We start from the raw sequence: 14,439 nt of genomic DNA on the forward strand, positions 1-14,439 counted from the left end.
GTTATGGCTTACTGCAAGCAAAGCACGCAAGAGGCAGCAGTTGCAGAGGGAACTCAGGTAGCGAAAGTGATGGCCAATGAGCATGGGGTAAAGGAAAGGCATCGCCTGAACAGGGACTTGAACCCTGGACCCTCAGATTAAAAGTCTGATGCTCTACCGACTGAGCTATCCAGGCCCTGGAAGGTGAGCTTCACCAGCAGCTCAAAAGTCAGTTATTCCAAGCAGGATGGACGGAAGGTCTAGTACATGCCCTGAGCTGGCTATAGCCTGCGACCTCTACATTTTCTAGGTCAGATCTCTGAAAGAATAAAACTGTACTTGATTTGGAAGGTGGCATTAGAAAGGTAGCCACCAATCAGCGAAGGCATGGAAAACGGCCGACATCGGTGTTTTGGCCTGGTGCAAGCGGAGCACGCAAGAGGCTGCAGTTGAGGAAGATAGGGAGAGGACACGAAGCATAACGAAAGGCAGAGAGCATCGCCTGAACAGGGACTTGAACCCTGGACCCTCAGATTAAAAGTCTGATGCTCTACCGACTGAGCTATCCAGGCTCTGAAAAGGTGCGATCACCAGCAGCTCAAAGTTTAGCTACAGTATTTCCAGGCTGGGCGCAAGTTAAGGTCTAGTGCAAGTCATGAGCAGTCTATAGCACCTAGATAGCCGGGAAACAGCAGAATGCGCTGTTGTTTCCTTCAACCATCAGGTTCTTCACCTTGGCTGATTGTTGACACTTTTAAAACAATGGTACACCAGCCAGAAGAAGCTATAGGCCGGCGAAACCTAAATGTCAGCGGTGCTCTGTTTCTGAGCACCCCAACAACGCTTGCAGAAAGAGCTAGCGAGAGGCCACGGGATCGTATCTAGCGCAAATAAATGGAGCTTGTGACCTCCAAATTTTTCAGGCCAGACCTCTGAGAAACAACACTGTTCTCTCTCTTAGGAATGTGGCATTAGAAAAGTAGCAACCTGCAGATGAAAAGTGGACTTTTGTCATTTTAGTAATCCTGCTGGTGTTTATAAATTTGCCAGAGAGTAAGACACTGGACCTCACCCTCATGAAAGAACGCTGACAAGTGAGCATTTTGTGGCCAAGACTGATTTGGAGATAAGAGGTGCTACGAAATGTTGTTATTGTGCCAGCCACGGTACTACCACACGAGCACTGCTCAGTCATCATGCACCTTGAAGATAATCCTTTCTCTGTTGGTAAACACCTTAGTCAGTCTCCAAAGAGACTGTCAAAAATTGCCGATGCTGACTATATTTCAAGTCATCATGGCGGGATATTGGGAAAAGTTTTCAATTAGCAATAATCACGCCTCGGTTGAATCTCATTGGCTATGATACTGCCACTGCACAAAGTTAGCCAAGATAATGCCAGCAAATATCCCCTCTTTCTTGGATAAAGGAATCACCTTAAGGAGAGACAAATGCAGTTTACAGTGTTCCGCTGAGGATCATGGGATGCCATATGCTAATTAGACAGCCACTAAACAAGCATTGTTAATAAGCGGCTAAAGAGTCTTAGCATTTGAAAAGGCGGCAAAGAGGGCTAAACAAAGCCTGCCAGGGATGCCAGCATAGTGTTTTGTGGAGCAGGCTGCCAAGTGGGCCAGTCCCGCACTTGTAAAATACATGAAAAATACAATTTGAAAAATGGAGTAATGAGTCTACGTCACTGCCATGTGTGCTGATAATTGGGCCTGTGATTATTGTGCCTGGAAGTACTGGTAAGCTGCGCTGGCTAGAGGTGCTTGGGAGTTGGCCAAAGTCTTGGTGGTTGCAGGTTACTGGAGGAGAGAGATGGTACGTGAGCTGTTAATTTTCTGATGCTCATGGTAAGCATGAAGCTCCTTCCATTGCTGCTTTGAGGGTAGATGTGCAGGCTGGAGAAGGGATCCGGCGAATTACTCTAATGCTGGGAATACACGACGACATTTTTCAGTCGATTACTATCCGATCTTATTTCCGATCGACTTTCCGATTCTTATCTTTTCTGATCAATTTCCATTCATTTCTATGAGAAATCGATGAGAAAAAGGATCGATAATAAGATCGGACATGTTGGAAATTATCTATGGAACCATCTATCTGCTGAAAAAACTTATGGTGTATTCCCAGCATAATGTTGACGGTTTGATGCCTCTTTTATGCATGGAATAATCCATGTTTAATATCACAGCAGAAAAAGTTGAAGAGAAATAGATTCAAGACGCAGGGAGGCTGTGAGAGTTCGGGGGATGCACAGAAAGCGGCTGATGTTTCGGTTATGGCTTACTGCAAGCAAAGCACGCAAGAGGCAGCAGTTGCAGAGGGAACTCAGGTAGCGAAAGTGATGGCCAATGAGCATGGGGTAAAGGAACGGCATCGCCTGAACAGGGACTTGAACCCTGGACCCTCAGATTAAAAGTCTGATGCTCTACCGACTGAGCTATCCAGGCCCTGGAAGGTGAGCTTCACCAGCAGCTCAAAAGTCAGTTATTCCAAGCAGGATGGACGGAAGGTCTAGTACATGCCCTGAGCTGGCTATAGCCTGCAACCTCTACATTTTCTAGGTCAGATCTCTGAAAGAATAAAACTGTACTTGATTTGGAAGGTGGCATTAGAAAGGTAGCCACCAATCAGCGAAGGCATGGAAAACGGCCGACATCGGTGTTTTGGCCTGGTGCAAGCGGAGCACGCAAGAGGCTGCAGTTGAGGAAGATAGGGAGAGGACACGAAGCATAACAAAAGGCAGAGAGCATCGCCTGAACAGGGACTTGAACCCTGGACCCTCAGATTAAAAGTCTGATGCTCTACCGACTGAGCTATCCAGGCTCTGAAAAGGTGCGATCACCAGCAGCTCAAAGTTTAGCTACAGTATTTCCAGGCTGGGCGCAAGTTAAGGTCTAGTGCAAGTCATGAGCAGTCTATAGCACCTAGATAGCCGGGAAACAGCAGAATGCGCTGTTGTTTCCTTCAACCATCAGGTTCTTCACCTTGGCTGATTGTTGACACTTTTAAAACAATGGTACACCAGCCAGAAGAAGCTATAGGCCGGCGAAACCTAAATGTCAGCGGTGCTCTGTTTCTGAGCACCCCAACAACGCTTGCAGAAAGAGCTAGCGAGAGGCCACGGGATCGTATCTAGCGCAAATAAATGGAGCTTGTGACCTCCAAATTTTTCAGGCCAGACCTCTGAGAAACAACACTGTTCTCTCTCTTAGGAATGTGGCATTAGAAAAGTAGCAACCTGCAGATGAAAAGTGGACTTTTGTCATTTTAGTAATCCTGCTGGTGTTTATAAATTTGCCAGAGAGTAAGACACTGGACCTCACCCTCATGAAAGAACGCTGACAAGTGAGCATTTTGTGGCCAAGACTGATTTGGAGATAAGAGGTGCTACGAAATGTTGTTATTGTGCCAGCCACGGTACTACCACACGAGCACTGCTCAGTCATCATGCACCTTGAAGATAATCCTTTCTCTGTTGGTAAACACCTTAGTCAGTCTCCGAAGAGACTGTCAAAAATTGCCGATGCTGACTATATTTCAAGTCATCATGGCGGGGTATTGGGAAAAGTTTTCAATTAGCAACAATCACGCCTCGGTTGAACCTCATTGGCTATGATACTGCCACTGCGCAAAGTTAGCCAAGCTAATGCCAGCAAATATCCCCTCTTTCTTGGATAAAGGAATCACCTTAAGGAGAGACAAACGCAGTTTACAGTGTTCCGCTGAGGATCATGGGATGCCATATGCTAATTAGACAGCCACTAAACAAGCATTGTTAATAAGCGGCTAAAGAGTCTTAGCATTTGAAAAGGCGGCAAAGAGGGCAAAACAAAGCCTGCCAGGGATGCCAGCATAGTGTTTTGTGGAGCAGGCTGCCAAGTGGGCCAGTCCCGCACTTGTAAAATACATGAAAAATACAATTTGAAAAATGGAGTAATGAGTCTACGTCACTGCCATGTGTGCTGATAATTGGGCCTGTGATTATTGTGCCTGGAAGTACTGGTAAGCTGCGCTGGCTAGAGGTGCTTGGGAGTTGGCCAAAGTCTTGGTGGTTGCAGGTTACTGGAGGAGAGAGATGGTACGTGAGCTGTTAATTTTCTGATGCTCATGGTAAGCATGAAGCTCCTTCCATTGCTGCTTTGAGGGTAGATGTGCAGGCTGGAGAAGGGATCCGGCGAATTACTCTAATGCTGGGAATACACGACGACATTTTTCAGTCGATTACTATCCGATCTTATTTCCGATCGACTTTCCGATTCTTATCTTTTCTGATCAATTTCCATTAATTTCAATGAGAAATCGATGAGAAAAAGGATTGATAATAAGATCGGACATGTTGGAAATTATCTATGGAACCATCTATCTGCTGAAAAAACTTATGGTGTATTCCCAGCATAATGTTGACGGTTTGATGCCTCTTTTATGCATGGAATAATCCATGTTTAATATCACAGCAGAAAAAGTTGAAGAGAAATAGATTCAAGACGCAGGGAGGCTGTGAGAGTTCGGGGGATGCACAGAAAGCGGCTGATGTTTCGGTTATTGCTTACTGCAAGCAAAGCACGCAAGAGGCAGCAGTTGCAGAGGGAACTCAGGTAGCGGAAGTGATGGCCAATGAGCATGGGGTAAAGGAAAGGCATTGCCTGAACAGGGACTTGAACCCTGGACCCTCAGATTAAAAGTCTGATGCTGTACTGACTGAGCTATCCAGGCCCTGGAAGGTGAGCTTCACCAGCAGCTCAAAAGTCAGTTATTCCAAGCAGGATGGACGGAAGGTCTAGTACATGCCCTGAGCTGGCTATAGCCTGCGACCTCTACATTTTCTAGGTCAGATCTCTGAAAGAATAAAACTGTACTTGATTTGGAAGGTGGCATTAGAAAGGTAGCCACCAATCAGCGAAGGCATGGAAAGCGGCCGACATCGGTGTTTTGGCCTGGTGCAAGCAGAGCACGCAAGAGGCTGCAGTTGAGGAAGATAGGGAGAGGACACGAAGCATAACGAAAGGCAGAGAGCATCGCCTGAACAGGGACTTGAACCCTGGACCCTCAGATTAAAAGTCTGATGCTCTACCGACTGAGCTATCCAGGCTCTGAAAAAGTGCAATCACCAGCAGCTCAAAGTTTAGCTACAGTATTTCCAGGCTGGGCGCAAGTTAAGGTCTAGTGCAAGTCATGAGCAGTCTATAGCACCTAGATAGCCGGGAAACAGCAGAATGCGCTGTTGTTTCCTTCAACCATCATGTTCTTCACCTTGGCTGATTGTTGACACTTTTAAAACAATGGTACACCAGCCAGAAGAAGCTATAGGCCGGCGAAACCTAAATGTCAGCGGTGCTCTGTTTCTGAGCACCCCAACAACGCTTGCAGAAAGAGCTAGCGAGAGGCCACGGGATCGTATCTAGCGCAAATAAATGGAGCTTGTGACCTCCAAATTTTTCAGGCCAGACCTCTGAGAAACAACACTGTTCTCTCTCTTAGGAATGTGGCATTAGAAAAGTAGCAACCTGCAGATGAAAAGTGGACTTTTGTCATTTTAGTCATCCTGCTGGTGTTTATAAATTTGCCAGAGAGTAAGACACTGGACCTCACCCTCATGAAAGAACGCTGACAAGTGAGCATTTTGTGGCCAAGACTGATTTGGAGATAAGAGGTGCTACGAAATGTTGTTATTGTGCCAGCCACGGTACTACCACACGAGCACTGCTCAGTCATCATGCACCTTGAAGATAATCCTTTCTCTGTTGGTAAACACCTTAGTCAGTCTCCAAAGAGACTGTCAAAAATTGCCGATGCTGACTATATTTCAAGTCATCATGGCAGGGTATTGGGAAAAGTTTTCAATTAGCAATAATCACACCTCGGTTGAACCTCATTGGCTATGATACTGCCACTGCGCAAAGTTAGCCAAGCTAATGCCAGCAAATATCCCCTCTTTCTTGGATAAAGGAATCACCTTAAGGAGAGACAAATGCAGTTTACAGTGTTCCGCTGAGGATCATGGGATGCCATATGCTAATTAGACAGCCACTAAACAAGCATTGTTAATAAGCGGCTAAAGAGTCTTAGCATTTGAAAAGGCGGCAAAGAGGGCAAAACAAAGCCTGCCAGGGATGCCAGCATAGTGTTTTGTGGAGCAGGCTGCCAAGTGGGCCAGTCCCGCACTTGTAAAATACATGAAAAATACAATTTGAAAAATGGAGTAATGAGTCTACGTCACTGCCATGTGTGCTGATAATTGGGCCTGTGATTATTGTGCCTGGAAGTACTGGTAAGCTGCGCTGGCTAGAGGTGCTTGGGAGTTGCCCAAAGTCTTGGTGGTTGCAGGTTACTGGAGGAGAGAGATGGTACGTGAGCTGTTAATTTTCTGATGCTCATGGTAAGCATGAAGCTCCTTCCATTGCTGCTTTGAGGGTAGATGTGCAGGCTGGAGAAGGGATCCGGCGAATTACTCTAATGCTGGGAATACACGACGACATTTTTCAGTCGATTACTATCCGATCTTATTTCCGATCGACTTTCCGATTCTTATCTTTTCTGATCAATTTCCATTCATTTCTATGAGAAATCGATGAGAAAAAGGATCGATAATAAGATCGGACATGTTGGAAATTATCTATGGAACCATCTATCTGCTGAAAAAACTTATGGTGTATTCCCAGCATAATGTTGACGGTTTGATGCCTCTTTTATGCATGGAATAATCCATGTTTAATATCACAGCAGAAAAAGTTGAAGAGAAATAGATTCAAGACGCAGGGAGGCTGTGAGAGTTTGGGGGATGCACAGAAAGCGGCTGATGTTTCGGTTATGGCTTACTGCAAGCAAAGCACGCAAGAGGCAGCAGTTGCAGAGGGAACTCAGGTAGCGGAAGTGATGGCCAATGAGCATGGGGTAAAGGAAAGGCATCGCCTGAACAGGGACGTGAACCCTGGTCCCTCAGATTAAAAGTCTGATGCTCTACCGACTGAGCTATCCAGGCCCTGGAAGGTGAGCTTCACCAGCAGCTCAAAAGTCAGTTATTCCAAGCAGGATAGACGGAAGGTCTAGTACATGCCCTGAGCTGGCTATAGCCTGCGACCTCTACATTTTCTAGGTCAGATCTCTGAAAGAATAAAACTGTACTTGATTTGGAAGGTGGCATTAGAAAGGTAGCCACCAATCAGCGAAGGCATGGAAAGCGGCCGACATCGGTGTTTTGGCCTGGTGCAAGCGGAGCACGCAAGAGGCTGCAGTTGAGGAAGATAGGGAGAGGACACGAAGCATAACAAAAGGCAGAGAGCATCGCCTGAACAGGGACTTGAACCCTGGACCCTCAGATTAAAAGTCTGATGCTCTACCGATTGAGCTATCCAGGCTCTGAAAAGGTGCTATCACCAGCAGCTCAAAGTTTAGCTACAGTATTTCCAGGCTGGGCGCAAGTTAAGGTCTAGTGCAAGTCATGAGCAGTCTATAGCACCTAGATAGCCGGGAAACAGCAGAATGCGCTGTTGTTTCCTTCAACCATCAGGTTCTTCACCTTTGCTGATTGTTGACACTTTTAAAACAATGGTACACCAGCCAGAAGAAGCTATAGGTCGGCGAAACCTAAATGTCAGCGGTGCTCTGTTTCTGAGCACCCCAACAACGCTTGCAGAAAGAGCTAGCGAGAGGCCACGGGATCGTATCTAGCGCAAATAAATGGAGCTTGTGACCTCCAAATTTTTCAGGCCAGACCTCTGAGAAACAACACTGTTCTCTCTCTTAGGAATGTGGCATTAGAAAAGTAGCAACCTGCAGATGAAAAGTGGACTTTTGTCATTTTAGTCATCCTGCTGGTGTTTATAAATTTGCCAGAGAGTAAGACACTGGACCTCACCCTCATGAAAGAACGCTGACAAGTGAGCATTTTGTGGCCAAGACTGATTTGGAGATAAGAGGTGCTACGAAATGTTGTTATCGTGCCAGCCACGGTACTACCACACGAGCACTGCTCAGTCATCATGCACCTTGAAGATAATCCTTTCTCTGTTGGTAAACACCTTAGTCAGTCTCCGAAGAGACTGTCAAAAATTGCCGATGCTGACTATATTTCAAGTCATCATGGCGGGGTATTGGGAAAAGTTTTCAATTAGCAATAATCACGCCTCGGTTGAACCTCATTGGCTATGATACTGCCACTGCGCAAAGTTAGCCAAGCTAATGCCAGCAAATATCCCCTCTTTCTTGGATAAAGGAATCACCTTAAGGAGAGACAAACGCAGTTTACAGTGTTCCGCTGAGGATCATGGGATGCCATATGCTAATTAGACAGCCACTAAACAAGCATTGTTAATAAGCGGCTAAAGAGTCTTAGCATTTGAAAAGGCGGCAAAGAGGGCAAAACAAAGCCTGCCAGGGATGCCAGCATAGTGTTTTGTGGAGCAGGCTGCCAAGTGGGCCAGTCCCGCACTTGTAAAATACATGAAAAATACAATTTGAAAAATGGAGTAATGAGTCTACGTCACTGCCATGTGTGCTGATAATTGGGCCTGTGATTATTGTGCCTGGAAGTACTGGTAAGCTGCGCTGGCTAGAGGTGCTTGGGAGTTGGCCAAAGTCTTGGTGGTTGCAGGTTACTGGAGGAGAGAGATGGTACGTGAGCTGTTAATTTTCTGATGCTCATGGTAAGCATGAAGCTCCTTCCATTGCTGCTTTGAGGGTAGATGTGCAGGCTGGAGAAGGGATCCGGCGAATTACTCTAATGCTGGGAATACACGACGACATTTTTCAGTCGATTACTATCCGATCTTATTTCCGATCGACTTTCCGATTCTTATCTTTTCTGATCAATTTCCATTCATTTCTATGAGAAATCGATGAGAAAAAGGATCGATAATAAGATCGGACATGTTGGAAATTATCTATGGAACCATCTATCTGCTGAAAAAACTTATGGTGTATTCCCAGCATAATGTTGACGGTTTGATGCCTCTTTTATGCATGGAATAATCCATGTTTAATATCACAGCAGAAAAAGTTGAAGAGAAATAGATTCAAGACGCAGGGAGGCTGTGAGAGTTCGGGGGATGCACAGAAAGCGGCTGATGTTTCGGTTATGGCTTACTGCAAGCAAAGCACGCAAGAGTCAGCAGTTGCAGAGGGAACTCAGGTAGCGGAAGTGATGGCCAATGAGCATGGGGTAAAGGAAAGGCATCGCCTGAACAGGGACTTGAACCCTGGACCCTCAGATTAAAAGTCTGATGCTCTACCGACTGAGCTATCCAGGCCCTGGAAGGTGAGCTTCACCAGCAGCTCAAAAGTCAGTTATTCCAAGCAGGATGGACGGAAGGTCTAGTACATGCCCTGAGCTGGCTATAGCCTGCGACCTCTACATTTTCTAGGTCAGATCTCTGAAAGAATAAAACTGTACTTGATTTGGAAGGTGGCATTAGAAAGGTAGCCACCAATCAGCGAAGGCATGGAAAGCGGCCGACATCGGTGTTTTGGCCTGGTGCAAGCGGAGCACGCAAGAGGCTGCAGTTGAGGAAGATAGGGAGAGGACACGAAGCATAACGAAAGGCAGAGCGCATCGCCTGAACAGGGACTTGAACCCTGGACCCTCAGATTAAAAGTCTGATGCTCTACCGACTGAGCTATCCAGGCTCTGAAAAGGTGCGATCACCAGCAGCTCAAAGTTTAGCTACAGTATTTCCAGGATGGGCGCAAGTTAAGGTCTAGTGCAAGTCATGAGCAGTCTATAGCACCGAGATAGCCAGGAAACAGCAGAATGCGCTGTTGTTTCCTTCAACCATCAGGTTCTTCACCTTGGCTGATTGTTGACACTTTTAAAACAATGGTACACCAGCCAGAAGAAGCTATAGGCCGGCGAAACTTAAATGTCAGCGGTGCTCTGTTTCTGAGCACCCCAACAACGCTTGCAGAAAGAGCTAGCGAGAGGCCACGGGATCGTATCTAGCGCAAATAAATGGAGCTTGTGACCTCCAAATTTTTCAGGCCAGACCTCTGAGAAACAACACTGTTCTCTCTCTTAGGAATGTGGCATTAGAAAAGTAGCAACCTGTAGATGAAAAGTGGACTTTTGTCATTTTAGTCATCCTGCTGGTGTTTATAAATTTGCCAGAGAGTAAGACACTGGACCTCACCCTCATGAAAGAACGCTGACAAGTGAGCATTTTGTGGCCAAGACTGATTTGGAGATAAGAGGTGCTACGAAATGTTGTTATTGTGCCAGCCACGGTACTACCACACGAGCACTGCTCAGTCATCATGCACCTTGAAGATAATCCTTTCTCTGTTGGTAAACACCTTAGTCAGTCACCGAAGAGACTGTCAAAAATTGCCGATGCTGACTATATTTCTAGTCATCATGGCGGGGTATTGGGAAAAGTTTTCAATTAGCAATAATCACGCCTCGGTTGAACCTCATTGGCTATGATACTGCCACTGCGCAAAGTTAGCCAAGCTAATGCCAGCAAATATCCCCTCTTTCTTGGATAAAGGAATCACCTTAAGGAGAGACAAACGCAGTTTACAGTGTTCCGCTGAGGATCATGGGATGCCATATGCTAATTAGACAGCCACTAAACAAGCATTGTTAATAAGCGGCTAAAGAGTCTTAGCATTTGAAAAGGCGGCAAAGAGGGCAAAACAAAGCCTGCCAGGGATGCCAGCATAGTGTTTTGTGGAGCAGGCTGCCAAGTGGGCCAGTCCCGCACTTGTAAAATACATGAAAAATACAATTTGAAAAATGGAGTAATGAGTCTACGTCACTGCCATGTGTGCTGATAATTGGGCCTGTGATTATTGTGCCTGGAAGTACTGGTAAGCTGCGCTGGCTAGAGGTGCTTGGGAGTTGGCCAAAGTCTTGGTGGTTGCAGGTTACTGGAGGAGAGAGATGGTACGTGAGCTGTTAATTTTCTGATGCTCATGGTAAGCATGAAGCTCCTTCCATTGCTGCTTTGAGGGTAGATGTGCAGGCTGGAGAAGGGATCCGGCGAATTACTCTAATGCTGGGAATACACGACGACATTTTTCAGTCGATTACTATCCGATCTTATTTCCGATCGACTTTCCGATTCTTATCTTTTCTGATCAATTTCCATTCATTTCTATGAGAAATCGATGAGAAAAAGGATCGATAATAAGATCGGACATGTTGGAAATTATCTATGGAACCATCTATCTGCTGAAAAAACTTATGGTGTATTCCCAGCATAATGTTGACGGTTTGATGCCTCTTTTATGCATGGAATAATCCATGTTTAATATCACAGCAGAAAAAGTTGAAGAGAAATAGATTCAAGACGCAGGGAGGCTGTGAGAGTTCGGGGGATGCACAGAAAGCGGCTGATGTTTCGGTTATGGCTTACTGCAAGCAAAGCACGCAAGAGTCAGCAGTTGCAGAGGGAACTCAGGTAGCGGAAGTGATGGCCAATGAGCATGGGGTAAAGGAAAGGCATCGCCTGAACAGGGACTTAAACTTGGACCCTCAGATTAAAAGTCTGATGCTCTACCGACTGAGCTATCCAGGCCCTGGAAGATGAGCTTCACCAGCAGCTCAAAAGTCAGTTATTCCAAGCAGGATGGACGGAAGGTCTAGTACATGCCCTGAGCTGGCTATAGCCTGCGACCTCTACATTTTCTAGGTCAGATCTCTGAAAGAATAAAACTGTACTTGATTTGGAAGGTGGCATTAGAAAGGTAGCCACCAATCAGCGAAGGCATGGAAAGCGGCCGACATCGGTGTTTTGGCCTGGTGCAAGCGGAGCACGCAAGAGGCTGCAGTTGAGGAAGATAGGGAGAGGACACGAAGCATAACGAAAGGCAGAGAGCATCGCCTGAACAGGGACTTGAACCCTGGACCCTCAGATTAAAAGTCTGATGCTCTACCAACTGAGCTATCCAGGCTCTGAAAAGGTGCGATCACCAGCAGCTCAAAGTTTAGCTACAGTATTTCCAGGATGGGCGCAAGTTAAGGTCTAGTGCAAGTCATGAGCAGTCTATAGCACCGAGACAGCCGGGAAACAGCAGAATGCGCTGTTGTTTCCTTCAACCATCAGGTTCTTCACCTTGGCTGATTGTTGACACTTTTAAAACAATGGTACACCAGCCAGAAGAAGCTATAGGCCGGCGAAACTTAAATGTCAGCGGTGCTCTGTTTCTGAGCACCCCAACAACGCTTGCAGAAAGAGCTAGCGAGAGGCCACGGGATCGTATCTAGCGCAAATAAATGGAGCTTGTGACCTCCAAATTTTTCAGGCCAGACCTCTGAGAAACAACACTGTTCTCTCTCTTAGGAATGTGGCATTAGAAAAGTAGCAACCTGCAGATGAAAAGTGGACTTTTGTCATTTTAGTCATCCTGCTGGTGTTTATAAATTTGCCAGAGAGTAAGACACTGGACCTCACCCTCATGAAAGAACGCTGACAAGTGAGCATTTTGTGGCCAAGACTGATTTGGAGATAAGAGGTGCTACGAAATGTTGTTATTGTGCCAGCCACGGTACTACCACACGAGCACTGCTCAGTCATCATGCACCTTGAAGATAATCCTTTCTCTGTTGGTAAACACCTTAGTCAGTCTCCAAAGAGACTGTCAAAAATTGCCGATGCTGACTATATTTCAAGTCATCATGGCGGGGTATTGGGAAAAGTTTTCAATTAGCAATAATCACGCCTCGGTTGAACCTCATTGGCTATGATACTGCCACTGCGCAAAGTTAGCCAAGCTAATGCCAGCAAATATCCCCTCTTTCTTGGATAAAGGAATCACCTTAAGGAGAGACAAACGCAGTTTACAGTGTTCCGCTGAGGATCATGGGATGCCATATGCTAATTAGACAGCCACTAAACAAGCATTGTTAATAAGCGGCTAAAGAGTCTTAGCATTTGAAAAGGCGGCAAAGAGGGCAAAACAAAGCCTGCCAGGGATGCCAGCATAGTGTTTTGTGGAGCAGGCTGCCAAGTGGGCCAGTCCCGCACTTGTAAAATACATGAAAAATACAATTTGAAAAATGGAGTAATGAGTCTACGTCACTGCCATGTGTGCTGATAATTGGGCCTGTGATTATTGTGCCTGGAAGTACTGGTAAGCTGCGCTGGCTAGAGGTGCTTGGGAGTTGGCCAAAGTCTTGGTGGTTGCAGGTTACTGGAGGAGAGAGATGGTACGTGAGCTGTTAATTTTCTGATGCTCATGGTAAGCATGAAGCTCCTTCCATTGCTGCTTTGAGGGTAGATGTGCAGGCTGGAGAAGGGATCCGGCGAATTACTCTAATGCTGGGAATACACGACGACATTTTTCAGTCGATTACTATCCGATCTTATTTCCGATCGACTTTCCGATTCTTATCTTTTCTGATCAATTTCCATTCATTTCTATGAGAAATCGATGAGAAAAAGGATCGATAATAAGATCGGACATGTTGGAAATTATCTATGGAACCATCTATCTGCTGAAAAAACTTATGGTGTATTCCCAGCATAATGTTGACGGTTTGATGCCTCTTTTATGCATGGAATAATCCATGTTTAATATCACAGCAGAAAAAGTTGAAGAGAAATAGATTCAAGACGCAGGGAGGCTGTGAGAGTTCGGGGGATGCACAGAAAGCGGCTGATGTTTCGGTTATGGCTTACTGCAAGCAAAGCACGCAAGAGTCAGCAGTTGCAGAGGGAACTCAGGTAGCGGAAGTGATGGCCAATGAGCATGGGGTAAAGGAAAGGCATCGCCTGAACAGGGACTTGAACCCTGGACCCTCAGATTAAAAGTCTGATGCTCTACCGACTGAGCTATCCAGGCCCTGGAAGGTGAGCTTCACCAGCAGCTCAAAAGTCAGTTATTCCAAGCAGGATGGACGGAAGGTCTAGTACATGCCCTGAGCTGGCTATAGCCTGCGACCTCTACATTTTCTAGGTCAGATCTCTGAAAGAATAAAACTGTACTTGATTTGGAAGGTGGCATTAGAAAGGTAGCCACCAATCAGCGAAGGCATGGAAAGCGGCCGACATCGGTGTTTTGGCCTGGTGCAAGCGGAGCACGCAAGAGGCTGCAGTTGAGGAAGATAGGGAGAGGACACGAAGCATAACGAAAGGCAGAGAGCATCGCCTGAACAGGGACTTGAACCCTGGACCCTCAGATTAAAAGTCTGATGCTCTACCGACTGAGCTATCCAGGCTCTGAAAAGGTGCGATCACCAGCAGCTCAAAGTTTAGCTACAGTATTTCCAGGATGGGCGCAAGTTAAGGTCTAGTGCAAGTCATGAGCAGTCTATAGCACCGAGATAGCCAGGAAACAGCAGAATGCGCTGTTGTTTCCTTCAACCATCAGGTTCTTCACCTTGGCTGATTGTTGACACTTTTAAAACAATGGTACACCAGCCAGAAGAAGCTATAGGCCGGCGAAACTTAAATGTCAGCGGTGCTCTGTTTCTGAGCACCCCAACAACGCTTGCAGAAAGAGCTAGCGAGA

General features: G+C 46.2%; 20 non-coding genes across 20 annotated transcripts; all 20 read right to left on the reverse strand.

Annotated features, from left to right (window-relative positions):
• Positions 1-102: 102 nt before the first annotated feature.
• On the reverse strand, positions 103-175 carry TRNAK-UUU (transfer RNA lysine (anticodon UUU)). Its single transcript has one exon. It is a non-coding gene; the product is annotated as a tRNA-Lys (tRNA).
• Positions 176-478: 303 nt separating this feature from the next.
• TRNAK-UUU (transfer RNA lysine (anticodon UUU)) lies at positions 479-551 on the reverse strand. The gene has a single exon. It is a non-coding gene; the product is annotated as a tRNA-Lys (tRNA).
• A 672-nt stretch (positions 552-1,223) lies between these two features.
• Positions 1,224-1,364, reverse strand: LOC137564777 (U4 spliceosomal RNA). The gene has a single exon (XR_011030849.1). It is a non-coding gene; the product is annotated as a U4 spliceosomal RNA (small nuclear RNA).
• A 1,004-nt stretch (positions 1,365-2,368) lies between these two features.
• On the reverse strand, positions 2,369-2,441 carry TRNAK-UUU (transfer RNA lysine (anticodon UUU)). Its single transcript has one exon. It is a non-coding gene; the product is annotated as a tRNA-Lys (tRNA).
• A 303-nt stretch (positions 2,442-2,744) lies between these two features.
• Positions 2,745-2,817, reverse strand: TRNAK-UUU (transfer RNA lysine (anticodon UUU)). Its single transcript has one exon. It is a non-coding gene; the product is annotated as a tRNA-Lys (tRNA).
• A 672-nt stretch (positions 2,818-3,489) lies between these two features.
• Positions 3,490-3,630, reverse strand: LOC137564682 (U4 spliceosomal RNA). The gene has a single exon (XR_011030767.1). It is a non-coding gene; the product is annotated as a U4 spliceosomal RNA (small nuclear RNA).
• A 1,004-nt stretch (positions 3,631-4,634) lies between these two features.
• On the reverse strand, positions 4,635-4,707 carry TRNAK-UUU (transfer RNA lysine (anticodon UUU)). The gene has a single exon. It is a non-coding gene; the product is annotated as a tRNA-Lys (tRNA).
• Positions 4,708-5,010: 303 nt separating this feature from the next.
• Positions 5,011-5,083, reverse strand: TRNAK-UUU (transfer RNA lysine (anticodon UUU)). Its single transcript has one exon. It is a non-coding gene; the product is annotated as a tRNA-Lys (tRNA).
• Positions 5,084-5,755: 672 nt separating this feature from the next.
• On the reverse strand, positions 5,756-5,896 carry LOC137564752 (U4 spliceosomal RNA). The gene has a single exon (XR_011030827.1). It is a non-coding gene; the product is annotated as a U4 spliceosomal RNA (small nuclear RNA).
• A 1,004-nt stretch (positions 5,897-6,900) lies between these two features.
• TRNAK-UUU (transfer RNA lysine (anticodon UUU)) lies at positions 6,901-6,973 on the reverse strand. Its single transcript has one exon. It is a non-coding gene; the product is annotated as a tRNA-Lys (tRNA).
• Positions 6,974-7,276: 303 nt separating this feature from the next.
• TRNAK-UUU (transfer RNA lysine (anticodon UUU)) lies at positions 7,277-7,349 on the reverse strand. The gene has a single exon. It is a non-coding gene; the product is annotated as a tRNA-Lys (tRNA).
• A 672-nt stretch (positions 7,350-8,021) lies between these two features.
• LOC137564539 (U4 spliceosomal RNA) lies at positions 8,022-8,162 on the reverse strand. The gene has a single exon (XR_011030642.1). It is a non-coding gene; the product is annotated as a U4 spliceosomal RNA (small nuclear RNA).
• A 1,004-nt stretch (positions 8,163-9,166) lies between these two features.
• Positions 9,167-9,239, reverse strand: TRNAK-UUU (transfer RNA lysine (anticodon UUU)). The gene has a single exon. It is a non-coding gene; the product is annotated as a tRNA-Lys (tRNA).
• A 303-nt stretch (positions 9,240-9,542) lies between these two features.
• TRNAK-UUU (transfer RNA lysine (anticodon UUU)) lies at positions 9,543-9,615 on the reverse strand. Its single transcript has one exon. It is a non-coding gene; the product is annotated as a tRNA-Lys (tRNA).
• Positions 9,616-10,287: 672 nt separating this feature from the next.
• On the reverse strand, positions 10,288-10,428 carry LOC137564674 (U4 spliceosomal RNA). Its single transcript, XR_011030760.1, has one exon. It is a non-coding gene; the product is annotated as a U4 spliceosomal RNA (small nuclear RNA).
• Positions 10,429-11,432: 1,004 nt separating this feature from the next.
• TRNAK-UUU (transfer RNA lysine (anticodon UUU)) lies at positions 11,433-11,504 on the reverse strand. Its single transcript has one exon. It is a non-coding gene; the product is annotated as a tRNA-Lys (tRNA).
• Positions 11,505-11,807: 303 nt separating this feature from the next.
• TRNAK-UUU (transfer RNA lysine (anticodon UUU)) lies at positions 11,808-11,880 on the reverse strand. The gene has a single exon. It is a non-coding gene; the product is annotated as a tRNA-Lys (tRNA).
• A 672-nt stretch (positions 11,881-12,552) lies between these two features.
• LOC137564509 (U4 spliceosomal RNA) lies at positions 12,553-12,693 on the reverse strand. Its single transcript, XR_011030616.1, has one exon. It is a non-coding gene; the product is annotated as a U4 spliceosomal RNA (small nuclear RNA).
• Positions 12,694-13,697: 1,004 nt separating this feature from the next.
• TRNAK-UUU (transfer RNA lysine (anticodon UUU)) lies at positions 13,698-13,770 on the reverse strand. The gene has a single exon. It is a non-coding gene; the product is annotated as a tRNA-Lys (tRNA).
• Positions 13,771-14,073: 303 nt separating this feature from the next.
• TRNAK-UUU (transfer RNA lysine (anticodon UUU)) lies at positions 14,074-14,146 on the reverse strand. Its single transcript has one exon. It is a non-coding gene; the product is annotated as a tRNA-Lys (tRNA).
• Between the last annotated feature and the right edge of the window lie 293 nt (positions 14,147-14,439).

This window comes from Hyperolius riggenbachi, chromosome 3 (assembly GCF_040937935.1).
Source record: "Hyperolius riggenbachi isolate aHypRig1 chromosome 3, aHypRig1.pri, whole genome shotgun sequence".
NCBI classification, from domain to species: domain Eukaryota; kingdom Metazoa; phylum Chordata; class Amphibia; order Anura; family Hyperoliidae; genus Hyperolius; species Hyperolius riggenbachi.